This window comes from Conger conger, chromosome 7, assembly GCF_963514075.1.
Source record: "Conger conger chromosome 7, fConCon1.1, whole genome shotgun sequence".
Taxonomy (NCBI): Eukaryota; Metazoa; Chordata; class Actinopteri; order Anguilliformes; family Congridae; genus Conger; species Conger conger.
In genome coordinates this window covers 53,995,465-54,022,016 of record NC_083766.1, presented here as the reverse complement: position 1 = coordinate 54,022,016, position 26,552 = coordinate 53,995,465, and the positions used below count along the sequence as shown (strand labels likewise).

Genomic DNA, 26,552 nt, shown 5'->3' with positions numbered 1-26,552 from the left:
CACAATTTTTATTAAGAAAACAAAGAAACAAAGAAACAAAAAACAAAAAAAACATTGATTAAATTTTTTTTTTTATTCTAGGTATGGGAATTTTGCCCATAATTGTCAATGCTTGCTTTTGTGAATATTTAATAAAACAGTATTTGTTCATTTAAATTCAGTTTAGTAGAAGGATCCAGTATGTAGCTATTACGGTCACCCATGAGATTAGCATATTAATTTGCAATAGACCGCATACTGCCTTCTGCCTGGCTGGTCACTCAAATGAAGACACATTAGAACTTGTGATTCACGATATCCAGTTCACTTTTGAGACTCATTAAAAAACATTCATATGGGGGAATTTACAAAAAAAGGGTCATTGAGACTGTAAATGAGATATAAATACAGATTGTGTTTATAAGTGTAGCAGAAAGGCACATGGCATTTTGATTGTGTGTCCTGATGCCCATGCCAACAAAGTGTTACTCAACATAAAATTTGTGTACATGTAAATGACCATAACAAGATCTACCACCCCCCGTCTAAAGAAGGAACAAACACCGGGTGGTGTCGTTTCCCCGAAGTTAACGCCTAACTTTCCTGTCAAATAAAATACGCTTTGTCGCAATTTAACCGGTGTCATGCGCACGGAGACGGAGCGTGATCTACAAGAATAACTACAAATCTGGAAGGTAACCTCACTCCTGCCATATTTCTTTATTAGTTTGACGACTTGCTTTACAAGTAGCCTACAGTAGGTCTGTGTTTGGGGGGTTATTCCAAAGAGCTGTGGAGTACTATATTGTTTCATCATTTGTTTGGGTGCGACTCTTGAACGTGTAAATTAATTGGAAAGTAGGTTTGCCTAATGTAATCAATGCACGTCTTCACACATCTAGTGAGTAATTGATAGCATCGGTTTCAAGTTTCATGTTAGCAAGTCTTGGATGCTAGTCGGGGAGAAGTGACAAGAGGGAGGGGAGGGACGGAAGTAACGTCCCACGGAGGGACCAAAGTAGCACAATTTCGTTTCGCGATATTTCTTATAATGCATTTTCTTTTGTTATATTTAAAGAAAAGGACGAGAATTAGAATTAGGAAGACACAGAGAGGTCTCTTTTCACCAGAAACATATGTGCTAGTGTGAAAGCTATCTGTGATAAACATGACTTATGCCATGTGACGCTTTCTTGATTTATAAATCAGATTAAGTTAACTATTCGTTTGCAGTTCCCGATGTTTCTTTTTCTTGCACTTTCGTATGTCTACTCTTACCCGTTGTTAGGGCAACTTGTTTAAGCCTGCAGTAAAAAATGAACAGAAAACGTTTGTTGTCGCCTCGAGCTCATTCTATCTTGCAAAATCAACTACCTAACGTTTGAAAATTAGTCTACAAAAATTGATATTTATAAGCTATCCTCACAACAAACATTTATCTTCAGGTTTAATAAAACATTAGGCGACGATTCGAGGGTGACTGTTACGAAAATCAACTGACATAATGTCTGAGAATTTCTCTACAAACATCAGAAACTCACGATATAGCCTACTTTTATTGACAGGTTTAATACATAAATTATATTCGTGGATCTAGTGTAGCTATTAATCCCAAATAATGCATTTCAGTACGATTAATCTTGTATCGAAAAACATTTTATTGGTTGCGCACGGTTAATTTGGATGAATTTCGAACCTATAGCATTTTTTGAATCGACACAAACATGAAATGTCTAATCGTACATGTGTTGAAAGTAAAGAGAATTACAATCCCCAAAAACAGAGATAGGACACACATTGCCCACCCCACCGTTACTTTCGACCCACTCTTATGTTACTTTCATTCTGCTGGGTAGGGACAAAAGTAACATTGTGCTCGGCCCGTTCTCCACATATTCATGTCAAAATCATATATTCTAGAATTAAAATTACAGTTGATAATAGGGAAAGACCTGTGCAAGTTGTGTGTCATTGTGTGGGATCTCTATCTCTATTAATTTGTAAATGGGATCAGACAAAAAAAGCGTTACTTTCGTCCCGGCTCTCCCCTCCCCTTCCCCTACCAGGTACAGATTCCACATACTGTATATTTCTTAAAAAGGCGCAGGGAGGCTTGCATGACTTTACCTTGATCCACTACTCCTATCACAAGCATTGACTTCAGTGTGTTTCACTCGACTAGTCTGTTGTTTAGCCTCTGGCTTTCTCTGTTCATCACCACAACTTCTATCAAACTAACCTGTTTGATGAACACAGAAAGGGAACCTTAGACCTCCTATATTTTTATTAGCACCAAAAACATATTTTACATATATAGTAGGTCTATCTTAAATGAGTTTGAGGGTGCATTCTGGAAGAGCTGTACATTAGCATACAATATAATTTCATAATTTTTTTGGGTAAAGTTTCTTCATTTTATTTAAGTACAAAAATTAGCAAATTGCAGAAATGCACGCTATGGCAAAGATTCATGACAAAGTTTATCCAGGAATCACGCCCAGCCATATTGCATCTACTACTGTCCTAACCTAAACAGGGAAGATTTTGTAACATAATTTAAAAAAATTATGAATTTATCAATGACTGGATTGATTTGCGTTGTTAACCCAGCCTGCACCATTTTAGAACCTGTGTGTAACGCTACTACGGGGCCCGGCGTGTACGTCAGCCGCGACATCCAGAAAGCCAGCCGCTACCCCCTGAATGTAGCCGAAGGGGACCGCAGGGCCCTGGAGCTCAAAGTGAATGTGGGGGTGAAGAAGATTGACCGCCAGGGGCACCCCCTGCAGAAGACCTGGCACGACACTGGCTATGACATGGCCTGGGTGCCCCCTAAATGTGGCATGGTGCGCAGTGGTCTGGAGGAGGCCTCTGTCTGGGACCCCAGTAGGATCGTGGTCATCAGGGTTATTGAACCAGAACCACAGCCGTCCTTTGGCTGTAATGCACAATAAGGGACATGAGCACCATACGGTTCTTTGTAAGTTTTGCTGTCAGAATCTTTGGGAAATCATAAGTGCTGTAATCCAGGCTGTTAGCAATGACAGGGTAATATTTCAAACCTAGTCTGTCCCTGTACATTTGTTTCAATTGTCATAAAACAGGGTTGAAGAAACTGCTGTTTTACATGAAATAAATATACATATTTGAAAAGTCTGAAGACTGACTTCCCTGGTGTGTTTCTGCGTTGGCAGTATTTAGCCTGTGATTCACCCATGGACCTAACTGGGTGACTCATTCATCGAAATGCCGCTATAGGACTACAGCCTAAATTGTGCAAGTTATTCTTTCTTGTTTTATTTTTCAGTGACAGGGTGACATTGTTATTTGTATACGCAAAGGTACATCCAAGACATTGTAGGACTTGTCAAAACTGCATCTGTGTTTATTCATAGGTTAGGTAATTGTTGTAATGAATCAATATCAACAATCAATATCCTTGTTAAGATATTCAGCTCTCTGAATACTGAACACAAGTGGTATTGCATGCTAGAACCCCTCACTTATCCTTCAGATAAAATATATATTATATGATTTAATTTAATCATTATCATTAGGAATGACAATTATCAATAACATTTTCAAATTCTTTAAAAGGTCAGTCTACCGAAAACTGGTGGAATCAACCAACAAGTCAAAACAAACTATATCAGACCCTTGGATTAAATGAATGAATTAAAAAGCAGATAGCATGATGAATAAAAAGCATCCATTCTTTATTGAATGTAGGCTCACTACATCCAATTTACAAAACACAACAAGACAATAATTACAAATACCAGAAAAAACAGATAAGTCAGACCTTGCCAGAGTATTACCCCAAGAAGCAGCCCCAAAATAAAAAAGGAAATCCTTCTCTTCCAAAGATCCAAATTCTAACACACAAGCCTGTTCCTGCAGCCATCCTTGTCCAAGCAATGGTCCTGTCCCGCCTGGACTATTGCAATTATCTGCTGGCTGGCCTTCCAGCATCTGCCATCAGACCCCTACAACTGATCCAGTATGCTGCAGCCCATCCGATATTCAATGTTCCCAGACATTCACATGTCACCCCCCTGCTCAGCAACCTCCACTGGCTGCGCTGTTATGGCTCGCATCAAATTTAAAACTTTGGTGCTCGCATACCAGGCAGTTAAGGGATCAGCCCCTGTATATATTCAATCACTTCATATACACCATACACCATATACACCAACAAGACCCCTCCGTTCTGCCACTTCATGCCGTCTGGCGCCTCCCCCTCACCACACCTGCACTTCTCGCTCACAACTGCTGTCTGTCCTGGTCCCACGGTGGTGGAATGACTTCCGTGCGGATGTCAGAGTCTCTGACCTCTTTCAGACTCATCTCTTCAGGCTACACCTTTCTCTCCCTAACTCACCACCATGATTAGCCTTATAGACTGTAATGGCACTCATATAGTTGTGTAGATACTGTTGTTTTGTATTGTTGTACTTAGGGTATTCTAGCTGCCAACTGTGGTATGCTAGTTTGGAAGTTGATGTATTCTTCAAGGGTTCCGATTATATATGTATGGTTACACTAGGACTCTGTACTGTACTGTCCTCTCAGGTCCTCTTCGCACTTGTACTTGTGTTTGTTCTGCACTTCGTTGTACGTCGCTCTGGATAAGAGCGTCTGCTAAATGCCATGTAATGTAATGTAATGTAATCTTAAATACCTTAGCCAGGCTACCCAAGGATGCTTGCCCCTGATTGGGTGATGCTGAGTTTAGGTGTAGAAGGAAGCGGGGGGTCATACTAATTTATATCCTGAACTAGCCCATCCAAAAGAACAATGTACTTATTAATTAATTTTACCATATATTGTTGAAAGCAGGACTAAGCACCATTATATTATTCGGAAAAGATTCACGGTTATTGTATCTTTTTAATGACATTGAACATAAACGTGTTAGGTGGTAATCCTGCTCAGGTATTGAATACTACTATATTCGACAGGATCACACTATGACACAGTAGCATCAACACAACACCTGTTTACTTACGCATTCGCAACCTCCTAGACCAGAGCAACACAATTCTATACCTATCACTCAGGCATATGATGATTGCAGCACAGTAGAAAAATGCTATAACTCGATGCATCACTGATAACCCAGTGTACAGACGTTACATTTGCCTGGGGGAGATAACACAGCCAGATGCCCTTGCTTTCAAAGTAAGTAGTGAACTCGGCAGAGACCAGTTGAGGACAGTTGTCGGTGGTGATGGGCTTTGGGAGACCCCAGCAAGAGAAGAGGGAGTCCAGGAAGTCACTTATGACCTGAGAGGTCACAGAGCCGGTAGTGGTGAGCTCTGGCCATTTGGAGTGTAAGTCGTAGGCAACCGCCAAGAAGCATTGTTGGTGGGGAACCCCATGGATCTGTCCACAGATGTCCAGCTGTAGGTGATCCCAGGGCTGAGAGGGCCAGGCAAGAGATTCCAGGGGTGGGGGAGCCTGGTGGCCAGTCTTGCCACGCTACAGGCCGCCCCTGGATGTCGGTGCAGAGCTGAGAGAGGACAGGGCAGAGGCTTCCTTGAGCTCCTGCAGAGAGACAGTGGTCTGCAGCCTCACGCTCACCCACTGAGTACCGCTGCTCAGTCTGGTCGATGCCTCTCTGGATCTGTGACAGCACAGCCCCTATCACTGTGGCTGACGCCTCACAGGTCACAAGGGTGGGGCTGGAGATGTTGAAGTGAGTCAGCACTGGGGGTGGAGTAAGTTGCATTTTGAGGGTAAGCACAGCATCGCTACATGCCTGAGACCACACCCATGGTTCCTTATGCAGCAGCTGGTGCAAGGGGGCTGTGGTGGCAGAGTGCTGAGGGAGGAACTTCAGGTAGTAGGCCATCATGCCCAGGAAGGAGGTGAGCTGAGCGGCTGAACTGGGTTCGGGGCTGGCCTGAATGGCGTCCACGTTGGACTGGAGTGGAGTTATGCCAACTGCTGACAGCCGGAACCCCACAAACTCAATAGCTGGCACAGAGAGGACACATTATTCAGTGTTGACTGTTAGCTTGTGCTTGGCTAGGGCTGCAAAGACCCTGTTGAGTTGCTCATTGTGGATTTCAGTGGTGGGCCCGTGTATGACAACATCGTCCAGATATATGGCCACACCCGGTATGACAGCCAGTACAGACACCATTAAGGCTTCCGGGTGCAGCGAAACACTCCAGCATGTGTCACAAAAGCAGGGGTTTCTGCTGCTGGGATGGAGAGGCACCTGTAAGCAGCCTTGTCTGAGGTCTAGCTTGGAGAACACCGTAGAGCCGTAGCACTGAGCTGTAAGCTCTTCTGTGGTGGGCAGTGGATACTTGTCAGGGATTCACTGCATGTAGATCGACACAGACAGGCAGGGCTCCTGACGTCTTCTCAGCCACCACGAGGTTTGAGACCCAGGGCGAAGCGTCCACTGGCTCAATGATGCCAGCTTCCAGAAGCTGCTGTAGCATGGCCGTGACCCCATCACAGAGAGCCATCGGGATGTGGCACAGTGGCTGGATAACAATTGTAACGGTTGTAACAGTTGTAACTGTTATCCAGTTGTAACTGCATAGAACTCCAGCACAGAGAACAGGTCCTGGCCCATCAGGCTCCATTGGCCCCATGGCAGGCAACATGAAAGACTTTTATTGGCTCTATATTGTGCGAATCTTATTGTGGCTACACCAGGGACCGACCTTTGCGGGTCCCAGTCATGTACCTCATGTACTATGCCACATGCCGCCCATGTAGAGCAAAATGTGACCATGGATGTGTGTCCTGAAAACTTGAAGAATCTGGAACTTGGTTTTTAGTCATATATTTGCTCAGAGAGCCGGGTCGAAAGTAACAAGAGCAAAATTTCTCAAAAACTATGGGAGCTGCAATGATGTAGTTACTACATGTAACAGTGCATGAGCTTCGTCGCAGGCGAAGATAGTAGAACTATGTGCTAGTAATGGAAGAATAAATATGTTTACTGAATAATTATGAAGAATCTGGAACTTTTTAAACCTCTTTTATTGTTTTTAACCGAATCGTTAAACTGTAACCCTACTTCTGTTAAAAACACAGGCAATCTTACTGCATAAGTATTCTGAACGCAGAAAAATATCTTTGTGAAATATAATATTTCCTGATTTATCAAAAACTGGATTGAATTGCAGTGTGACCTTTTTGGAAATATCCCAAATCTACAGTCATGAGAATGTTTTGCAGATTTAATTTCATTTGAATTTATTACAGTATAAAGGGAGAAGAATGTCCTGGGCTGAAAATGACAACATGGGCCCTCGGCCTCCTTGCCTGCAGAGCCACTCCAAGCCAATCAACAACTCACCCTACATCATGTACCATGGCACCAGCAAAACATCATGAGGGACGGCTTCACTCCCTCGAAGGATGGCATGCTGGGGCCCGGCGTGTACCTCAGCCGCGACATTCAGAAAGCCAGCCGCTACCCCCTGAATGCAGCCGAAGGGGACCGCAGGGTCCTGGAGCTCAAAGTGAATGTGGGGAAGGTGAAGAACATTGACCACCAGGGGCACCCCCTGCAGAAGACCTGGCACGACGCTGGCTATAACACAGCCTGGGTGCCCCCTAACTGTGGCATGGTGCCCAGTGGTCTGGAGGAGGACTGTGTCTGGAATCCTCATAGAATCAAGGTCATCAGGGTTATTGAACCAGAACCAGAACCGTCCTTGCGCTGTAACGTACTATAAGGGACATGAGCACCATACGGTTCTTTGTAAGTTTTGCTGTCAGAATCTTTGGGAAATCATAAGTGCTGTAATATTTCCCACCTAGTCTGTCCCTGTACATTTGTTTCGATTGTCATAAAACAAGGTTGAAGGAACTGCTGATTTACATGCAATAAATACAAATATTTGAAAAGACTGACTTCCCTGGTGTGTTTCTGTTTCCGCAGTATTTAGCCTGTGATTCACCCATGGACCTAACTGGGTGACTCATTCATTAAAATGCCGCTATAGGACGAGAGCCTAAATTGTGCAAGTTATTCTTTCTTGTTTTATTTTTCGTTGACAGGGTGACATTGTTATTTGTATATGCAAAGGTACATCCAACACATTGTAGGACTTGTCAAAACTGCATCTGTGTTCATCCATAGGTTAGGAAATTGTTGTAATGAATCAATATCAACAATCAATATCCTTGTTAAGATATTCAGCCCTCTGAATACTGAAAGCATCTTTCCCCACACTTTGGCCTTTCCATCACTTTGGAAGAGGTTAATCTTGATCTCATCAGTCCATAAAAACTTTTGTGGCTCAGCTCTGTACTTGGAATCTCATCTTCCGATCCTTACTACTGATGATGAGTGGTTTGCATCTCGTGGTATTGGCTCTATATTGCTGCTCTCTAAATCTAAGGGAACAAGAAAAAAGCTGTCATCTCATGTACATCCTTTGACCTCAAAATCAATTGTATTCAGGGTGCAACAAAAGCGAAGGAATTGACCTTGATGTTTCAATACTTTTAGAGGGGACTGTATAACCTTTTAATGATTTCGGTTGGCTATGAAACAGTGACAAGGCTTTTACTTTTTGACCCTTGGACTTGCCAGTACTGCTGTTGTTGTACAGTTGAACAAGCCACGTAACCCGAATTGCTGCAAAATTGCTTACAATTAGTTAAAACGTCCCACAACTCGCATGTAAAATTTATAAACGGCTCAGAACAATATGCTACTAGATTGGAAAGATGTATGAGGACAATTCCTAAGTTTACAGTAATGTGGTCTCGAAAAAAGAACAACCTGGAATTAATTTTTAATTTTCGTTTTTGTCGCAAGCTAATCAGTGTCAAGCGCACAGACCGGGAGCAGTATCGACAAGCATAACTACAAATCTGAAAGGTAACCTCACTCCTGCTAAATTTTTTATTAGTTTGACGACTTACTTTACAAAATAGCCTATTTGCGGGTTTATTCTCAAAGGGCTGTGGAGTACTATATTATTTCCTTATTTGTTTGGGTGCGAATCTTGAACGCGTAAACTGCATGAAAGTAGGTTTGTCTAATGTATGCAATGCACATGTAGACCAAAATGTGACCGTGAATGTGTGTCCTGAAAACTTATGAAGAATCTTGAACTTGTTTTTTAGCCTTATATTTTCTCATTGTAAAATATAAGCTAGGGGGAATTTGATAAAGTTTAGGCAGGAATGTATCTCTTTTTTGCCTGATATATTGGAGAGCAGGTTCGAAGGTAACGGAGGGCGGAATTTCTCGAAAACGATGGGAGAGGCAATGACGTGGTTACTACAGATAACCGTGAATGAGCTTCATACTAAATGCCGGCGCCGTAGGAACATGTTTGCTGGAGCTACCGTCCGAAAACTTAATTAACAAAGTTAATTAACAAAACGGCCCCGTAAGGCTTTTTGGATTGTAGAATTGTGTTTACTTGTTTAAGTTAGCAAACAAATGTAATTTTCTGAACACATCTAGAGAGTAAATGATAGCATAGGTTTGAAGTTTCATGCGAGCAAGTCTTGGATGCCAACCAGGGAGAAGAGACAGGAAAGAGGGATGGGACGGAAGTAAAGTCCCATGGAGGGACATCAGTAGCACTATTACTTTTGTCCCGCGACTTCTAATGTATTATCTTTTGTTACATTTACAGAAAATGACTCCGACACGTTTTTAGGGCCACTTGTTTAAGCCTGGAGTAAAAAAATAAAAAAAATAAACAGAGAACGTTTTTTGTCTCATCTAGTTACTTTTATCTTGCAAAACTACGACCGAATGTTTGAAAATTAGTCTACAAATATGTGATCATTAGAATTGTGACTGCTTCATATGCTTTTAGTCCTCACGACAAATATTTATCTTCAGGTTTAATAAAACGTTAGGCGACGATTGGAGGGCGACTGTTATGAAAATCAACTGACATAATGTCTGAGAATTACTGTACAAACGTCAGAATCTCACGATATAGCCAACTTTTATTGACAGGTTTAATAAATAAATTATATTCGAAGATCTAGTTTTGCTATTAATTCCAAATTATGCATTTCAGTGCGATTAATCTTGTATCGCAAAACATTGTATTGGTTGCGCTGGGTAGGGACAAAAGTAAAATTACGCTTAGCCCGTTCTCCACGTATTCATGTAAAAATCATATTTTCTAGAATGAAAATTACAGTTGATAATAGGGAAGTACCTGTGCAAGTTGTGTGTCATTGTGTGGGATCTCTATCTCTATTCATTTGTAAATGGGATCAGACAAAAATGCTTTACTTTCGTCCCGGCTCTCCCCTACTTCTCTTCTGAACTCAGACAAACTGCCTAAATAATATATTATTCTGGACCTAGCTAAATGTTTTTGTCAATATAAAATACTTTGCTGATGCTTCAAAGACTTGACTGAATTGTAATGTGTACATACACCATATAGAAAATTTTAGAACCAATGTGTAACCCTATTAATTTGGGAAATATCCCAAATCCACAATCCATGCCAATTAGGAGTGCACCAATACTATTTTTAAAGACAGATACCGAATACTGAATAATTAGTAATGGTAGTATTGGCCAATACCAGGTACAGATGCCACATACTGTATATTTCATAAAAAAAGGCACAGGGAGGCTTGCACGACATTACCTTGTTCCACGACTCCTATCACAAGCATTAACGTCAGTGTGTTTCACTCGACTAGTCTGTTGTTTAGCCTCTGGCTTTCTCTGCTTATCACCGCAACTTCTATCAAACTAACCAGTTTGAAGAACACAGAAAGGGAACCTTAGACCTAGACACTACCAGGCCTACGGACACACCCAGTTACCTCGCGGTAACTACGTGGCCTATAGTGAGTGGAAATTGTTGTACGCAGAACGCTACATCAGTTTACCCCAATAAAGCTCAACAACGAAACAGCAACGAACTTTTCCACCCGGAAAAAGGACAAGCGAACATCCTTCCAGCAACCGAGTGGACCAGACGACAACGCGCGGCTAAGACGCCCCAGCCTGCGCACCTCTCCAGGACACGCATTCACAGCACCATCGCGGCTCCTATAAGGACAGCACGTCTTTTGGATCCAATGCGTATGAACTCAGTAAGAGAACAAACATTCAGGCATAGGCAGTGTTTAGTTTAGTCTTAACTGTTTTTGTGAATCTGTGTTTCAATATTTACCATCCTACCATTGTAATGTGTTTGGTTAGCTACATATATATGTACGTGAATTGATTCGCCGTCTTTTGCGCATATATAGAGTAAAACTACGCAAGTAGTCCCTTCTCACAGCTAACTCTAACTCATTACCACACCCAGAACTCTAGCTTACTCAAGCTAGCTACTCCCACTTTTCCTTTGTTCAAGCGACACGCGCGCTTGCGCGCGCCACACACACGCAACTAAATGTCCTTACTAACTTCCCGTTAGTTTATCTGTTCTGTGTTTTACGTTTGTTTAATAAACATATTTTATTAAACCCCGGTGTCCGTTTTGGAATCGCATAGACATGAGAGCCGAGTTAAAGCAGTCTTTCGAAGAACTTCCAACCTTCAGGTTATCGGTATGTTTAATCATTAATATTGGTTATTTTAATTATTAATTAAAATACTAAATTTGTGGTTAGATATTCCTGATAATAGTAATTTTATGAGACTGATTACTTTTTGCAGTTATACTGACTGCTACACAACGTTTAACTGACGCCCCGGTTTCGTAGAGAGTAAAATCCCTGCGTTATTTGGCGGCCCGTGCGAGGACCCTACATAATTTGGAGTCCCGTGCGAGGACCCCTACATATTTTGGTGCCCCATGTGAGGCAGACTAGCTTTGGCTCAAATTTCATGTCTTGTGACTTCATAACGAATTCCCCTTCCTAATTTGGAGCTCTGCATGAGAAAGACGAGCTTTGGCTCATGTCACGTGACTCCAGAACGAATTCTCGGCATTCTTTCTCAGCTAAATTGCCACAAGTGCAATTTTCTGAAAACACCACTAGATGTCACCCTTGTACCACTTTTGAAAGCCTGCATGAGCCGCTTTCTCAATATACTGCCCCCTCGTGTAACATTGTGGCATTACATCCGTAATCTTACACGGTAGTTTGTTGATTGGCATTTACCTTCCGGTATAATACGTATTATCAATAATAGTATTATTAGCCGCACTGTATTATTAATTATAATGACTTTGTCAAAGTAATTTTAATAATTCATTGAATTTTACATTTAAATCCAAATTTAATTGTAATTTCAACCAATCACATTCTGGTATTTAGGATTAATGTGGTCAGCATCACAGTTCCTATTTTACTGTCTGAATATCCGCCATATGTTCGGTCATTTTGCTGTTGTTGCATTGCAGTACCGCTAGTGCAACTTGAGTCCCTGTGTGATGCTATAGCTACCTTGTACTATAGTTATAGAGAATATTCAAAGAGCGTTTTAAATTCTTTATCCTTCATCACAACTTGTATGTTGGATTGTGATATTGGGAAACAATTCATTGCCAACTGTTAGGAGCTCAAGGCCCTTGTCAAATTGTGAACTTCAAGAGTACCCTCTTAAGTTACTGATTTTAGCTTTTAGCTTCATTTGGCTTGAGATATGGAACCCATATCTATTGATGAGTACCTTTCCCTTTTAGCCCAAGGTTTAGCACCTGGCTACATAGCTTTCCTGAATCAGATGAACCTCACTGATTGTAGGAAAGAAATGTTCTTTGTGAAAGGTCACTCCCCCAACCATTCAAAAGACCCAATTCTAAGTTGTCTGGTCTTGAATTTTGCCAGACAGATTAGTCTTGCTCTTCAGAGCAACAAAAACTTAGACTCAGAGATGGCATACCTCAGAGGACAACACACCAGTGTTTTACTTGAGCTTCAAACTGTTGGCAAGAAAGCAGTACAATACTTGCGTGATCTGCATTCAGCCGAATCAGATCTTTGTTCCTACAGAGAGGAATTATTTCAGTTGAAGAGTGGATGCCACAAGCTACCACATCCACTCTCTTCTGTAAGCCTGCTTTCTCAGGCTTGCCCAACTCCAGCTTCTCCTGCTTCCTCCTTACACCACAAGGCAGGGGAAGGGGGGTCACAAATTGATTCGGGTTTGTCAGATCCTGGTTCCACAGCTTGCTCTGATGGAGACTCGTCAGTCTCCTCAGATTGCAGTGCTGTTGACCACCCATGCAATGGTTTGCCCACCTCTTCCCTGGAGAGGGAAAGGGGGGACTCCATCCCAACGGTGGTCCATCTCCGCAAGGGAGAAACAGTCAGGCAAGTACAGGACTGCACCTTCCATGCCCACCCCTCTCATGAGGAGGTCAGGGAACCCTCCCGTGGACACGGTAGAGGAGATCTAACGTTATTAATTGGTGAAGGCCGTCTTCTCCCTCGCCTGGGGGGTTAGGGGCACCTGCCAGTACCCTCGGGTGAGGTCCAGGGTGCTGATGTATCTGGCCGGTTCCTTGGGACTCCTCGATCACCCCCAAGTCCAGCATCCTCGCCACCTCCTCCCTGATGGCCTGTCTTCTGGCTTCCGGGATCCGGTAGGGTCGCAGTGGCACTTTCTTCCCAGCCTCGGTCACTATGTCATGTCGGACCAGCCTTGTCCGGCCCGGGAGGGAGGAAAACACGTCCGTATGCCGGCTTCCCATCTCCCGGAGATCTTGGCGCTGTCTGTCCATCAACTGCTCTCCGGTGACCACCTCTGGAGTTCCGGTGGCGCCGTTCCATTCCACCAGCCCGTCTGTCTGGGGGTGGTAGACCGATGTCCTCATCTGTTTAATTTTGAGCAGTCTGCACATCTCCTTCATTACCCCAGACATAAAGCAGGACCCCTGGTCAGTCAGGCTATCCCCACCCTGCTAAACAGCAGGAAAAGTTCCCTCGCAACACTTTTCCCTGTCGTGGCCCGTAACGGCACGGCCTCAGGGTATCGGGTGGTGTAGTCTAGGATTACCAGGATGTAGCGGTGGCCCCGGCTAGACTTGGGTAGGGGTCCCACTATGTCCATGGCAATCCTGCGAAATGGCACGTCTATGATGGGGAGGGGTATCAGGGGGCTGCGATATGTTACCTTCGGGCTGTGCAGTTGGCACGTCGCAGACTGCCGGCAATAGTCCTCCACGGCCCTCTTGACGCCCGGCCAGTAGAACCGGGCTAAAATCCTCTCCTCCGTCTTCTCACGCCCCAGGTGCGCCCCCAACAGGTGAGTGTGGGCGAGATACAGGACCTTGGAGACGTGAGTCTGGGGTATCAGTAGCTGCTCCACTTTTTCATCGTAGATCCTGCAGACACGATACAGGAAGCCATTCTGAACATGGAAATATGGCAAGGCCGGCCTACTCACCCCGTCTTGTGGGATGCCCTCAATATAGGCTGCGGTCTTCCAGGCCTGGGCAAGGTTGGGGTCTTGTAGTTGGGCAGTGCCGAAGTTGGTTGGGGCTCTTTCTGCCTCTGGTCGAAACTCTGAAAATTCCCCGGTGCTGCTGGGTTCGGCCACCAGGGGTTGCTGTGGGGTCGGGCCCTCCGGGGCGGTGTCCGTGGTTCCCGTGGGGGTTTGCGCTGTTGGTCGTCTCCCCGCTGGGGTTGGGGTCTCCTCTCCGTCACTCTCCCTGGATGGGGCTACCCAGACCGGGTGTGGCCCCCGGTGACCCCTACGGCGGGATGGGGGGTTGGCTGCTGGCCTCCCTGGTGTCGGCCTCTCATCCCAGTTGCTCAGGAACAACGGGCAATCTCGCCCCAACAGCACTGGCACCACACCCACCTTCCCCTTGAATTGGCCCCTAGGGGTGGTTATGGTTACCTCGGTGGTGGGGTAGTGTCGCACGTTACCAAGAATACAAGTGACTGCAATTGCTTCGCCACGTCTCTCTCCGGCTAGGACGAGAACCTTCTCGAGAAGGTTGACGATGCCATCAATGGTTCAGGCCCCTGTTGGGCCACATACTTTTAAATTTCTGGGGCCAGGGCCCGGACACAGTGGTCCAACACCACCCGGTCGAGGAGGGGCAATCCGTCGCCCTCCACCGACCAGCTCTTGGTCAATCGCCCCAGGGCCATCACCTCGCCGGGAGGGCGGGGTCATATGTCCACTGGTGGAACCTCTGTGCCCGGGCTGGCAGGCTGTACCCGTACTGGGCGAGTATAGTAGCCTTCGGAGTGGGGTAGGCATGGGCCTCGGCGGGGGGTAGGCCTCGGTAAGCTTTCTGGGCCTCCCCGCTGAGAAACGGGGCCAGGATAGAGCCCCAGGCATCGCGGGGCCATTTTTCCAGGTGGCCCAAAGGTCTCCAGGTACGCCTCGACCTCGTCGTCCGGGGTTTACTTCAGCAGCACATCCTTGAGCTCTGGCTGGTGTCTCCGATCCCGTTTTCTGGCAGAGTTCTGCGATGGCCTTCTGCAGGGCGCCTTGGGAGCGCAGTAGGGCGTCTATCGCTTCCTCCATGGTCAAGAGGGTTGAACTTTTTTGCACCGGGTCTCTCTCTCGTGGTAGCTGGGTTCACAGTGCCCGCATTCTCAACCATATGTAGTGACCCGGTGGTTGAGAGAGACAGAGAGAGAGAGTAAAATTGGTGAAAATAATAGATTTTTATTTTCCACGTGCCTGCAGGGCACTTCAATTTTCTAGCACCGACAAGTGCTTTCTCTTGGGAAAACTCAAAAAGAAAAACAGCGAAAAAAAACCAAAAAAAAAACTGTGGCCAAAAAATTAGGAATTCCGTTAATTTTAGAAACACAAAAAAAAAAGAAAGAAAAAAAAAGCCGGCATTCAAGTGGCCACGTGAAGCGATGCTTAAAATAAGCATTAATAAAAATAAAATAAAACATTTTTGTGGTAATGTTTCTTTGTTCTCCTTTGTTGGGCAGCGGGCTGGCGTGGCTGCGAACCCGGACAATAGTACCGCTGCACCGAGGGACATTTGGAGCGAGCTGCCCCGGGACAGAGCCGCGGAACGTTGCGGGAGTTGGGGAAGGAGCTGCGCTGTTTCACCGGAACAACATTGCGAGGGGACACGACAGGCCCTGATGAGGGCGGACGAACATTCCGTCTCCCGCTCTGAACAACAGTGGGCGATATCCAGCACTGGGGCCGGCGCCGACTCGCTTCCCAGGGGCTAGGCGCAGCCGGGGCTCTTCACCTTAACTTTGGTGCAGCGGCCAGCAGAACAGTCCGGGCCGCGGGCCAGTAGCCACAAACCTAACGATAGTGGGAGGCGGCGGGCCTGGGAGGGGGGAATTGGTTGGTTGTTTGGTTGGGATTATTTTCTTTCTTTTTTCCTTTTTCTTTTTTTGGGTAGTGAGACCCAGTCAGGAGGTGTTGTCTCACTACCTTATTTTTACCTTATTTCTGTGTGGCATTACAGCAGACGTGTGTGTGTGTGCGGCAGTGCAAGTTAGGTGTGTGAGACCCCGTCTGAGTTCAGTGATTCCCCCAGTTAGAGGGTAGAGGTTCCCCCACTTCTGGGCAGGGCTGTGGCGCAGGGGTGGCCTGAGTGGGACACTGGTGGTTTAAAGCTTTGGGCGTGTGCACGTGTGAGAGGTAACCTTCGTGGCTTGGTGTGCTGTGCTGTGTGTGTGCTCCTGCCTGTGTGGGGGCTCTGTGGGGGAAAGGGGGGTGCCTACTAGACGGGACCTGGGGGAATTATTATAAAAAAATGTTTTAAACAATACATTTAAATTAAATTAAATTATTGCCCTTTACCTGCTTTGTCCTGAGCTCCTTGTGGTGGGGGGGGGGTTCTGCATAGAAAATAATAGGACTGTGGGGGGGGTGGGAGTCAGCTGGCGCTTTTCCCGCTCCTGACACCACTATGTTCGAAAGGATCACACCATGACACAGTAGCATCAACACAACATCTGTTGACTTATGCATTCGCGACCTCCTAGACCAGAGCAACACAATTATATACCTATCACTCAGGCATATGATGATTGCAGCACAGTAGAAAAATGCTATGAATCGATGCATCACTGATAACCCAGTGTACAGACATTACATTGGCCTGGGGGCGATAACACAGCCAGATGCCCTTGCTTTCAAGGTAAGTAGTGAACTCTCCAGAGCATTATTGGCATTTGGCAGACACTCTTATCCAGAGCGACGTACAGTTGATTAGACAATCCTCCCCTGGAGCAATGCAGGGTTAAGGGCCTTGCTCAAGTGTCGAATGGTTGTGCGGATCTTATTGTGGCTACACTGGGATTAGAACCACCAACCTTGCCTGTCCCAGTCAGTTACCTTAACCACTACGCTACAGGCCGCCCCTGGATGTCGGTGCAGAGCTGAGAGAGGACAGGGCGGAGGCTTCCTTGAGCTCCTGCAGAGAGACAGTGGTCTGCAGCCTCACGCTCACCCACTGAGTACCGCTGCTCAGTCTGGTCGACGCCTCTCTGGATCTGTGACAGCACAGCCCCTATCACTGTGGCTGACGCCTCACAGGTCACAAGGGTGGGGCTGGAGATGTCAAAGTGAGTCAGCACTGGGGGTGGAGTAAGTTGCATTTTGAGGGCACGCACAGCATCACTACATGCCTGAGACCACACCCATGGTTCCTTATGCAGCAGCTGGTGCAAGGGGGCTGTGGTGGCAGAGTGCTGAGGGAGGAACTTCAGGTAGTAGGCCATTATGCCCAGGAAGGAGGTGAGCTGACCGGCTGAACTGGGCTCGGGGCTGGCCTGAATGGCGTCCACGTTGGACTGGAGTGGAGTTATGCCACCTGCTGAATGCCGGAACCCCACAAACTCAATGGCTGGCACTGAGGACACATTTTTCAGTGTTGACTGTTAGCTTCTGCTTGGCTAGGGCTGCAAAGACCCTGTTGAGTTGCTCATCGGGGATTTCAGTGGTGGGCCCGTGTACGACAACATCGTCCAGATATATGGCCATACCCGGTATGACAGCCAGTACAGACACCATGATGGCCAAAAGGCATCTGGGTGCAGTGAAACACTCCCGCATGTGTCACAAAAGCAGAGGTTTCTGCTGCTGGGATGGAGAGGCACCTGTAAGCAGCCTTGTCTGAGGTCTAGCTTGGAGAACACCGTAGAGCCGTAGCTCTGAGCTGTGAGCTCTTCTGTGGTGGGCAGTGGATACTTTTCAGGGATCACTGCCTTATTCACTGCATGTAGATCAACACAGGCACAGTGATGCCAGCTTCCAGAAGCCGCTGTAGCATGGCCGAGACCCCATCACATAGAGCCAGCGGGATGTGGCACAGTGGCTGGATAACAGTTGTAACAGTTGAACTGTTTTCCAGTTGTAACTGCATAGAACCCCAGCACAGAGAACAGGTCCAGGCCCACCAGGCTCCATTGGCCCCATGGCAACATGAAATACTTTTATTGGCTCTATATTGCTGCTCTCTAAGTCACATGTTCCAATACTTTTGTTCACCTAAAAATGGGGTGGTCTGATACAAAAAGGTGATAGGTTCCTTGTTGTTTAAAAAATTTAGATAAAAATACCAGGAAATAAAAGCTGAAATTCGGATCTGTCATCTCCTGTACATCCTTTGACCTCAAACTCAATTGTCTTCAGGGTACAAGAAAAGCAAAGGAATTGACCTTGTGGTTCCAATACTTTTGGAGCGGTCTGTATTCCACTTTAACACCACGGGCATGTTCTGCAGATCTCATTTCGGTCAGTCACAGGATTACATCGTTATTTGCATATGTTTTGCAAAGCTTCATCCAACACTTGGTAAGACACATTGTAGGATACACCAAATACTTAGTATTACAGTAAAAAACTGTAGGATGGGAATGAAAAGTAATATTTGTGAAAATGTGGAATTATATGATCCTTGATAGGGTACAGAAAGGACACAATTTGTATGTGTTTTAACTCGGGGAGTCTTGCCTATAAGCGTGAATGCTTGCTTTTGTGAATATTTAATGAAACAGTATTTGTTCATTTAAGTTCAGTTTAGCAGAAAGATCCAATATGGTGCCATTACGGTCACCCATGAAATTAGCATATTAATTTACAATAGCCTGCATAACGAGAGGTCCGTAAACAGAACTAATGAATCTACAGGTCGCCTGCTTTTCAAGTGATTTGCTGCCACCTACTGCCTGGCTGGTGAGTCAAATGAAGACACATTATTACTTGTGATTCACGATATCCACTTAACTTCAAAGACTCATTCAAAAACATTCATATGGGGTTAATTGTGACTGTAAATGAGTTATAAATGCAGATCGTCTTCATAAGAGTTGCAGAAAGGCACAAGCCATTTTGATTGTGTGTGCTGATGCCCATGCCAACAAACTGGTACTCTGCATAAAATGTGTGTACATGTAAATGACCATAAAAAGATCTACACCCCCCGTCTAAAGAAGAAAGAAACACCGGGTGGTTTCGTTTTCGCCGAAGTTAACGCCTATATTTCCTGTCAAATCAAATACGCTTTGTCGCAAGTTCACCAGTGTCAAGCGCACGGAGACGGAGCGTGAGCTACAAGAATAGCTACAAATCTGGAAGGTAACCTCACTCCTGCCATATTTTTTTATTAGTTTGACGACTTACTCTACAAGTAGCCTACAGCAGGTCTGTGTTTGGGGGGTTATTCGCAAAGAGCTGTGGAGTACTATATTGAACGCGTAAATTAATTGGAAAGAAGGTTTGCCTAATGTAATCAATGCACGTGTTGACCAAAATGTGACCATGAATGTGTGTCCTGAAAACTTACGAAGAATCTTGAACTTGGTTTTTAGCCGTATATTTGGTCGTTGGAGAATGGAAGTTATGGGGATGTTCATAAAGTTTCGGCAAGAATGCACCTCTTTATTGCATAATATAGGGGAGAGCCGGGTCGAAAGTCATGGAGGGCGAAAGTAACGTGGGTATTTTCTCGAAAACGATGGGAGCTGCAATTTCGTGGTTACTACAGATAACAGTGAATGAGCTTCATCCAAAATTTCGGCGCCATCGGAAGTCGTTTGGCGGATCTACCGTCTGAAAACTTTTTTGCGCGAGTTAAGAAAAAATGGACCAGTAAGTCTTTTTTTTTTAAATTGTAGAATTGTGTTTACTTGTTTAAGTTTGCAAACATCTGGAATTTTCTTCACACATCTAATGAGTAAATGATAGCATCGGTTTCAAGTTTCATGTTAGCGAGTCTTGGATGATAGCCAGGGAGAAGAGACAGGAGAGAGGACAGGGATGGAAGTAACGTCCCATGGAGAGACTAAAGTAACAATATTACTTTCGTCTCGCGATATTTTACAATGACTTGTAAAGCATTTTCTTTAGTTATATTAATAGAAAATTGCGACAATTAGAATTAGGAAGACAACAGAGAGGTCTCTTTTCAACAGAGACATATGTCCTACTGGGAAAGCTATCTGTGCGCACAAGCGCAGATAAGCAGTGCTCATGCCATGTGACGCTTTCTGGGTTCATAAAAAGGATTAAGTTAGCTAATCGTTTGTAGTTCCAGATGTTTCTTTTTCTTGCACTTTCTTATTATTTCTTAAATTAGTCTACAAATATAGATTTGATAGGCTATGAGTCCTCACAACAAACATTTGTCTATAGGTTTATTAAAACATTTGGCTACGATTCGAGGGTCACTGATGCCAAAATCAACTGTCAACTGTTTGAAAATGATTCTACAAACATCAGAAACTCACAATATAGCCTACTTTTATTGACAGGTTTAATAAATTAATTTTCGACTAATTAATTAATTAGGATTTCGACCCTATAGAATTTATTAAATCAAAACAAACATGAAATTATGTCTAATAGTACATGTGTTGAAAATATAAAATACTTTGCTGATGCTAACTGTCCTAACCTCTGGAAAACTGCTGATATTATTGTTATGTAAAGATTTGACTTGATTGATTTGTGTTGTTGACCCAGCCTGCGCCATTTATATTTTAGAACCCGTGTGTAACACTACTAATTTTGGAAATATCGCAAATCCTCAATCCGTACCAACACCATTCGCATGTTCTGCAGATATGATTTCGGTTGAAATTTGAATATTTTACAGTGTAAAGGGAGAAGAATGTACTGTGCTGAAGATGACATGATGGGCCCTAGGCCTCCTTGCTTGGAGAATTACTCTGAGCCTGCCAACGACTCAACCTACATGATGTACCACGGCACCAGCTGCTGCTGAAAGCATCAGGTGTTATGGCTTCATTCTCTCGAAGGACGGCATGCTGGGGCCCGGCGTGTACCTCAGCCGCGACATTCAGAAAGCCAGCCGCTACCCCCTGAATTTAGCCGAAGGGGACCGCAGGGTCCTGGAGCTCAAAGTGAATGTGGGGAAGGTGAAGAAGATTAACTACCAGGGGCACCCCCTGCAGAAGACCTGGCATGCAGCAGGCTATGACACGGCCTGGGTGCCCCCTAAGTGTGGCATGGTGCCCAGTGGTCTGGAGGAGGACTGTGTCTGGGACCCCTGTAGGATCAATGTCATCAGTGTTATCAAACCTAAACCACAACCATGTATGGGCTGGGGATTTGGAAGTGGTTACTACCAATAAAAGATCTGTCAAAATAGCCATCAAATAAAATGTTAGGAGCATGAGCATAAAACTATTCTTTCTAAGTTTGGCAGTCAGAATCTTTTGATAAATCATACAATAAATATGATTGTATTTAAAGATGTTGAATAAAAATGGTATCCTTGTGAGTGTTGAGGAAATATTTTTGTCTCTTTTCCTCCTCGTCCCTTTTACGTGGGTGAAGTTGTTTTGGCAGCAATGATGTTGAAGAAATATTCAGACTCAGTAGTAGCTCATTATAAATCTTTAGTTGAAAATAAAACAGATTAATCTGGGGAGTCTGTGCGCTCCAGAGAACTTCCAGAGATCAGAGAATTCCAAAGTAACAGTAGGAAGTATCCTAGTCTTTATACATTATAGCTAACCAATCATTTGTAATAAATCATCACATTGTCTCTCTTAACCCGCCTTAATATTTTCTGTCACTGTATGAAAGCTGAGCAGTCTTAACCTTTCGCCTATATAATGATGCAGGCAAATTGGGCTGGTGATCACTAACTCAAAACATCTCTTTGCAAAGACCCACATCTCTTGGACTGCATCACAGAGTCAAAACAGGCCGCATCCAATGCCATGGTTTGTAAACACCTGATTAAGTGTTCTCTGCACTTTCATTAAACAAACTGTACTTTGCAGCTCAGTTTGTTTTAACAGACACACAGTTCTAATTGCTCAAGATGACTGACTTATTCATTTTAACATAATTAATAATAATTCTTCAAACAGTATGGCTTATCATTGTAGTACTAAACAGCATTTGAAATATAGTATATAGATACATAGTAACATTTAGGAAAGGGTATTTTTGCACATGATTCTGAAAGTATTTAAATAAAACTTCATCTTTCCTGGTTTTCAACTAGGGAATTTTGATCAAACTTCAACATGAGCCATTGATAATCTTGGCTGTTAGTAATCAGTGCTTACTTATAATTTGTCCAGGCAAATCTGTTCCTCAGTGAATTTGTTTCTATTTTTGTAAAACAAGGTTGAAGTAATTGTTGTTTTATATTAAATACATACAAATATTCTAAATGTCTGAAGAGTGTCTTCCCTGATGTGTTTCTGTTTCTTCAGGAATGAGAAACCAATCCCTCAGGATTTAGCCTGTGATTCACCCATGGATTTAATTGTGTGTCACATTCATTGAAATGCCACCATGGGACCACAGCCTAAATTGTACAAGTTATTCATTTCTTATCCAAATGTCTTATTTTTCAGAGACAGAATTGCAGCATTATTTGAATACATTTGAAAGGTACATCGAACACTTGGTAAGAGAAATTGTACGACAGTCAAAACTTAATCTGTTATTTAAAGGTTAGGCAATTACTTTGTTTGGAGCCGTAATTAATTTTCAGGGGGAGAACCCATTACAGTATTATTATTATTATTATTATTATTATTATTATTATTATTATTATTATTATTATTATTATTGTTATTGTTATTATTATTGTTATTATTATTATTATTATTATTATTATCGTTATTATTATTGTTATTATTGGTGTATATTTTTGAGGATACACCAAATATTTAGTATTACAGTAACTAGGATGGGCATGAAAAGTAATATTAATGAAAATTTGGAATTATGTGATCCTTGAACAGAAGGAACACAGTTTTTATTCAAAAACAAACAAACAAACAAAGAATTGTGTTTTTTATTTTAATTTAAAAAAAATTCTAGGTATGGGAATTTTGCCCATAATTGTGAATGCTTGCATTTGTGAATATTTAATAAAACAGTATTTGTTCATTGAAGTTCAGTTTCGTAGAAAGACCCAGTATGTAGCTATTACGGTCACCCAGGAGATTAGCATATTTATTTGCAATAGACTGCATACTGCCTACTGCCTGGCTGGTGAGTCAAATGAAAACCCATTAGAACTTGTGATTCACGATATCCATTTGACTTCAAAGACTAATTCAAAAACATTCATATGGGGGTATTTTCAAAAAACGGTTCATTGTGACTGTAAATGCGATATAAATGCAGACAGTGTTTATAATAGTTGCAGAAAGGCACATGTAATTTTGATTGTGTGTCCTGATGCCCACGCCAACTAACTGATACTCTGCATAAAATCTCTAAAAATATCTACCCCCCCCCCGCCCCCCCGCCCCCCATCCCCCGTCTAAAGAAGAAAGAAACACCGGATGATTTAGTTTTCGCCGAAGTTAACGCCTATATTTCCTGTCAAATCAAATACACTTCGTATTTGTTAATCAGTGTCAAGCGCACGGAGACGGAGCGTGATCTACAAGAATAATTACAAATCTGGAAGGTAACGTCACTCCTGCCATATTTTTTTATTAATTTGACGACTTACTTTACAAGTAGCCTACAGTAGGTCTGTGTTTGGGGGGTTATTCTCAATGAGCTGTGGAGTATTATATTGTTTCATCATTTGTTTGGGTGCGACTCTTGAACGCGTAAATTAATTGAAAGTAGGTTTGCCTAATGTAATCAATGCACGTGTTGACAAAAATGTGACCATGAATGTGTGTCCTGAAAACTTATGAAGAATCTTGAACTTGGTTTTTAGCCGTATATTTGGTCGTTGGAGAATGCAAGCTATGGGGATGTTCATAAAGTTTAGGCAAGAATGCACCTCTTTATTGCATAATATAGGGCAGAGCCAGGTCGAAAGTCTTGGAGGGCGAAAGTAACGTGAGTATTTTTTCGAAAACAATGGGAGCTGCAATTTCGTGGTTACTACTGATAACAGTGAATGAGATTCATCCAAAATTTCGGCGCCATCGGAAGTCGTTTGGCGGATCTACCGTCTGAAAACTTTTTTGCGCGAGTTAAGAAAAAATGTTCCAGTAAGTCTTTTATTTATTGTAGAATTGTGTTTACTTGTTTAAGTTTGCAAACATCTGTAATTTTCTTCACACATCTAATGAGTAAATGATAGCATCGGTTTCAAGTTTCATGTTAGCGAGTCTTGGATGGTAGCCAGGGAGAAGACATATGTCCTAGTGGTTAAGCTATCTGTGCGCACAAACGCAGATAAACAGTGCTTATGCCATGTGACGCTTTCTAAGTTTATAAAAAGGATGAAGTTAACTAATCGTTTGTAGTTCCAGATGTTTCTTTTTCTTGCACTTTCTTATTATTTCTTAAATTAGTTTACAAATGTAGATTTGATAAGCTATGTGTCCTCACAACAAACATTTATCTATAGGTTTATTAAAACATTTGGCTACGATTCGAGGGTCACTGATGCCAAAATCAACTGTCAACTGTTTGAAAATGATTCTACAAACATCAGAAACTCACAATATAGCCTACTTTTATCGACAGGTTTAATAAATTAATTATATTCGAGGATCTAGGATTTCGACCCTATATAATTTATTAAATCAAAACTAACATGAAATTATGTCTAATTGTACATGTGTTGAAAATATAAAATATTTTGCTGAGCTAACTGTCCTACCCTCAGGCAAACTGCTGACATTATTATTATGTAAAGATTTTGTAAAATATAAAAAAATGATAAATGACTAATGTATCAATGACTTGATTGATTTGTGTTGTTGACCCAGCCTGCGCCATTTACATTTTAGAACCCTTAGGTAAAACTACTAATTTTGGAAATATCGCAAGTCCTCAATCCGTACCAACACCGTGCGCATGTTCTGCAGATGTGATTTCGGTTGAAATCTGAATTTTTTACAGTGTAAAGGGAGAAGAATGTACTGGGCTGAAGATGACATGATGGGCCCTAGGCCTCCTTGCCTGGAAAGTTACTCTGAGCCTGCCAACAACTCAACCTACGTCATGTACCATGGCACCAGCAAGGAGGATGCAGAAAGCATCAAGCGGAACGGCTTCACTCCCTCAGAGGACGGCATGCTGGGGCCCGGCGTGTACGTCAGCCGCGACATCCAGAAAGCCAGCCACTACCCCCGGAATGTAGCCGAAGGGCACCGCAGGGTCCTAGTGCTCATAGTGAATGTGGGGAAGGTGAAGAAGATTGACCACCAGGGGCACCCCTTGCAGAAGACCTGGCATGCAAAAGGCTATGACACGGCCTGGGTGCCCCCAAACTGTGGCATGGTGCCCAGTGGTCTGGAGGAGGACTGTGTCTGGGACCCCTGTAGGATCAAAGTCACCAGTGTTATCAAACCCAAACCACAGCCATGTATGGGCTGGGGATGTGAAAGTGGTTACTATCAATAAAAGACCTGTCAAAATAGCCATCAAATAAAATGTAAGGAACATGAGCATATAACTATTCTTTCTAAGTTTTGCAGTCAGAATCTTTTGATAAATCATACAATAAATATGATTGTATTTTCAGATGTTGAATAAAAATGGTATCCTTGTCTTGTGAGCCATTGATAATCTTTGCTGTTAGTAATCAGTGATTATTATTATTATTATTATTATTATTATTATTATTATTATTATTATTATTGGTGTAAGAGTGTCTTCCCTGATGTGCTTCTGTTTCTTCAAAAATGAGAAAAGTTTTTCCCTTCAATCTCCTCTTCGGGAGTTGAAATACTGGCTCAGTTGTGTTAAGGTCTGGTGATTCATTTGACTAATCTAAAAACTTCCCTTATGAAGTCCTTTGTTTAAATTCATCCTGCTGCTACCTCCACCGTCCTTCACAGATGGGCTTCTATGTTTTAGATCATGAGCAGATCCCTTCTTTCTCCACACTTTGGCCTTTCCATCACATTGGTAGAGGTTAATCTTGGTCTCAACAGTCCACAAAACCTTTGTGGCTGATTTCTGTACTTCTTTGCCAATTGTAATCTCACCTTTCGATACTTTATAGCCTCTATTTTGTGTAAGGCAACAAGAAACACATGTCAGACACATGTTCCAAACTTTTGCTCACTTAAAAATGTCTGATACAAAAGGTGGTATGTTCTAAGTTTTGAAAAATCTTGATAGAAATAGCAGGAAATAAAGGTTGAAATCTGTCATTTCATGTACATTTACAATGACGAGAATTAGAATTAGAAGACACAGCAAGGTCTATTTTCAACATATGTCCTCGTGGGAAAGGCACTTAGCCTGCACTTAGCTGCAAAATTACATACAATTAGTTAAAATGTGT

At 43.2% G+C, this 26,552-nt stretch overlaps 1 pseudogene; it reads left to right on the top strand.

Moving 5' to 3' along the window:
• The first annotated feature begins 2,558 nt into the window (after positions 1 to 2,558).
• Positions 2,559 to 25,833, top strand: LOC133133355 (uncharacterized; annotated as a pseudogene).
• Positions 25,834 to 26,552: the final 719 nt, after the last annotated feature.